The sequence below is a fragment of the Psittacula echo genome, assembly GCF_963264785.1.
Source record: "Psittacula echo genome assembly, chromosome: 7".
Lineage (NCBI taxonomy): Eukaryota > Metazoa > Chordata > Aves > Psittaciformes > Psittacidae > Psittacula > Psittacula echo.
Genome location: NC_137740.1, coordinates 25,183,682 through 25,188,540, shown reverse-complemented (window position 1 = coordinate 25,188,540; position 4,859 = coordinate 25,183,682).

The following is a 4,859-nucleotide window of genomic DNA, read 5'->3' as shown; positions in this document are numbered from 1 at the left end:
TGTGCACGAGCACGACGAGAAGAATCAGAATAGTCAGGGCTGGAAAGGACCTTAAGATCACGTGATTCCAACCCCCCTGCCATGGGCAGGGACACCTCACACTAAACCATGTCACCCACGGCTCGGTCCAACCTGGCCTTGAACACTGCCGGGGATGGAGCATTCACAACTTCCCTGAGCAACCCATTCCAGTGCCTCACCACCCTCACAGGAAAGATCTTCCTCCTTCAACCTAAACTTCCCCTGTTTAAGTCTGAACCCGTAACCCCTTGTCCTATCACTACAGTCCCTAATGAAGAGTTGCTCCCCAGCATCCTTATAGCCCCTCTTCAGACACTGGAAGGCTGCTCTGAGGTCTCCACGCAGCCTTCTCTTCTCCAGGCTGAACAGCCCCAACTTTCTCAGCCTGTCTTCATACGGGAGCTGCTCCAGTCCCCTGATCATCCTCGTGGCCTTCCTCTGGACTTGTTCCAACAGTTCCATGTCCTTTTCATGTTGAGGACACCAGAACTGCACACAATACTGCAAGTGAGGTCTCACGAGAGCAGAGTAGAGGGGCAGGATCACCTCCTTCGACCTGCTGGTCACGCTCCTCTTGATGCAGCCCAGGATACGGTTGGCTTTCTGGGCTGCGAGCGCACACTGCAGCCAGCTCATGCTCAGTTTCTCATCAACCAACACCCCCAAACCCTTCTCCGCAGGGCTGCTCCAAATCTCTTCTCTGCCCAACCTGTAGCTGTGCCTGGGATTGCTCCGACCCAGGTGTAGGACCTTGCACTTGGCATGGTTAAACTTCATGAGGTTGGCATCAGCCCACCTCACAAGCGTGTCGAGGTCCCTCTGGATGGCATCCCTTCCCTCCGGCAGAGCCAGTGATCGTGACTAAATGGATCATTAATCCAGATGGCAGTCCAGTTCCTTTACCCTTTCTTGCAGAAGATATTATCCATGCTATCAGAGAAAGAAAATTCTCCTATGAAACCATAAAAGCCTGAAAGCTAACTTTCACCCCTCACTTTCCCCAGGAGCAGCTGAGAGGTTCTACCTTCCAAGCTATTAATTGTCTCTTACTATTCAGAACAGCTGAGCATCCAGCAACCCTTAGTTGAAGTTACCCTCACCACACTCCTGAGGCATAAGTGGCATAATCTCAGCTGTACTAACAGGAGGCACAAAGAGTCTGTATAACTTGCTCAAAGTATCCACAAAGTCTGCGGTAGAGGCAAGATCTCAGTGCTCCCTTTGCAAGCCAGGGCTCTTATCTCTTCCAAAACCAGACAGCGCAGAGGCAAGAGAAATTTGCACCCTTCCCCATCACCCTTCTTCTCCACCCTTGATGGACAGGAGGGTAACATACTGAGCATTTGTTTAGAAACCCCTTACGTTGTGAGCAGGAAGAATAAATGGTCTGTGTCACTGAAGGAGATGTTACTACCAGTTCAGCAGGTCTCTGAATACAATAATTTCCTGTAACATGCATCCTGCAACCCAGCTGAAGCTTCCCAGAAAGCCTGTGAATAGAGATGAATACCACTTCATCCTCTCTGGACATCTCTCTTTGACATCAGTTTATCATTTCACAAACAACTAGATCAAACATGCAAAAACTTGGTTTGTATAAAATCTGCCAGCCTCAATACTGACATAAAAAGGAAAGTTATGGGTTTCTGGGCATTCTGTAGTTATGGCAACTTGACTGTAAACAGTAAGTGTCCTGTCACAAATGAAACCATTCCCCATTGTACTGAAAAGTGTTCTGTTGTACACTTGATTTGTAGCAGGCTAAGCACTCCCATCAATGGCCCCATAAGTAGTTTTCACACTTGTTCTATCCAATTTAGGAGGGAATTTTGGTTTCATCACAATCATATACTGTAATCCTTGTTTTACTCCCTTCTTTCAGGTTTTACTGCAATTTATTCTATTCAAACTCTGCCTTTGCTGCTGAAGATGTTCTCTCCGGTAAGGACATTTGCAGTGCACTACTTTCTTCTTGGATCACACCAGACCCTTTCTAGGTCTAGGCAATTGTTTCACACTTTTATAACAAATGAAAGTAAAAAAGCTAAGCCAATTGTCCTGTGGGTACCGCAACTAAGGAAAGCAAGTTTCCTACCCATTTGTGTCCTCCATTCCTGAACAGCTCCTACTCTCCTCCACACCTTCTCTCTTAGTTCCCAGAGAACTTTAGTTAGATGTATGATGACTGTCCAGCTGGCTGCTGCTTTCTGGAATGACTAAGATGTCAGGTTATAATCATTCTACTTCAGGGTGGGACGTGGGCTCTAGGCTCTTCAAAGCTACCAATATGCACCTTTGAAGTGCCTGACCTACGCATAATACCTTTGAAATTAATATCCCTCTATCAAATTTGGCTGGAGATGTCCAGGGAGTTCCAAAGCTGCTGAACTGAAAAATAGACAGATAGACAGCATGGTTGCATGTATTTGTCTTGAAAGCATATCACACCCCTCCATAACAACTCAGCCAATAGCTGTCTCTAGATTCAAGACAATGAAACGGGTTTAGTGACATTCCCACACAGCCAAAAGACACAGATTTTAAAAGCATATGGTCGATCAACAGGGATTATCCAGACTACAGTGAAAGTCAGTGGATCTGGTTACTGCTCTGCTTGGGGGGTACCTCTCACTTCTGTCAAAAGCACAATGAACCAGTGCCATGTGGAAGATTCACGTTTAGCTTGTTTTGAAGTTTAGAAAACTGTCTCATCTCCCACCACACAGACAAGATTGGAGTGCTTCCCCACAAGCACGCAAGCTTTTGCTACCCCTCACTAACTATGCTGACAAACACATTCCAGTTGTCATTCTAATCCTGCCAGAGGAAGGAGGTGGGGGGAAATTTTAAAGTAAATCCCTCTTTTCTTGAAAGGTTCAAAATCAGTTCTGAGTTAGCTTTTCATGCCTCTCTCAATTCTTCTCATCTGAAAACAATTGCTTGTCGTTAACAGAGAGAAGCAAGCGCTCCGAGGAAGGTAACTCTAGTTGTCTTCAGAACTAACTACTAGAAGCATTCCTAAAGCCCCAGTTATTTCTCACGGAAGTAATAGCGACTAAAACTCAACCTTATCAAATCAAGGTTATTGTGGTAATGATTCACCCACTCCATCAAGAGCTTGACAACCTCTGCAGCAAAGTCTAGACTGTTAAAATAGGATTGTAATCCTGATTGTAGTCCAGAGTAGGTACCTTCTAACCTTTTTACACATTTACTGTATCTCCTTTGCCGATACATTTTCCAATCACATGTATTTCAACGGTTTTCCAGAAGTTGTGGGGCAGGTACACAGAAAGCAGTGTAATCATAAATTCAGGATATGTTTTGACTCAGTTCTCAGTTCTTTGTTACCATATTATAAGCAGAGCACAATACTCAACTGTTGTGGGGTTCTTTTTCTTATAAGAGACCTTAGAACTTCAATACTTTTCTAAAAGCAGGGATTTTACAGTCTCCAGATGATGGCCAAAGGACCACTTCCACTACAAAAAAGTAGCAGCCGTAGTAAATAGGGCCACTTAACGCTGATAATAATATGATACTTTTCCACTGGGCTATGTGTTAACATAACTGGACTTTACCAGTTTCTGATTGTGCCAATACAAAGCTTAACTTCCTCCTGTGTACCTCAAGCAAAGTGAATTTACCTTTTTAACAAATATATATATATAAAATAATATATTTATATATAATAATATTTATATATATATTTATATATAATATATATAATAATATATAATAATATATAATAATATAATATATAATAATATATTATAATATATAATAATATATATAATATAATATATATAATATAATATATATAATAATATATAATAATATATAATAATATATATAATAATATTTATATATATATATATAAAAAATAAAAATCTCCATCAGAAACTCTGGCTATTGCGCTTACAGTTAGGGGTCAGGTCTGAAGCACAAATTGCAGTGAGACCGCAAAGTGCAGGGCAGCTCTCAGGAAAGACAGCCGTGCTGCCAGGACTGAGAGGCATCTTCCTGAAGAAAAGGCAAACAAAGACAGTGCAACAGTGGGAAGACAAGAAAAATGAGCTTTTGACTCAATAAGAATAATATTAGTAATAATAATAGTAAAGCCTAGAACTGAAGAAACAGGAAATTTAGGATTTCCACACCCCTCCCACACCCACCCCCCCCCCCCGAAAGAAAGGAGGAAAATAGCAGAGAGAGGCTGGGCACTAATGGGTCTGATGAAGTTTTCTGGGGTTTCCGTCTCTCCTAATTGCTGAACAATGCTTACGAAAATTTTGCATTTAAAACTTTTCCTTTGTAAAACTACGACAGAATGAGGCACCCCCCAGACCAGTGGGGATGTAAACTTCTCTGAGGTAGCCAGGGTTCTGCTGAGACTGCAATGCTGCCAATATGGAAGACTTGAGAACATGTAAGCTGTCTCTTTGTATAAGTCCCCTGTTAAGCAGAACCTAAACACTGTTGCTATGCACAACCAGAAACAGGTACCTTTGTGCTTAATCTATTGGTTTTAGTCCTCCAAAAGGGATTTTCTGCTCCTCGGTAGAACACTAATCTTCCATAACCTTACAAGATCGACTTACCTGTTTATGCCCAGAAACTGTCTCTATCTTTAGCTTTCTTTCATGTCTTTTCCCTCTCTGAACAAATGCATTGTGTTTTGCATCTGAGTAGGGGTTTACAGTGGATTTTCTCTTGTGAGTGGTACTGACCCAAAGGCACATGGTACACCCTTCACTCAAAGTCTCAGCAACATTTAGCATCACTTGAAAAGGATGGCAATAAAATCTGTCACCCACAGCCAGAAAAAACCCAACGAA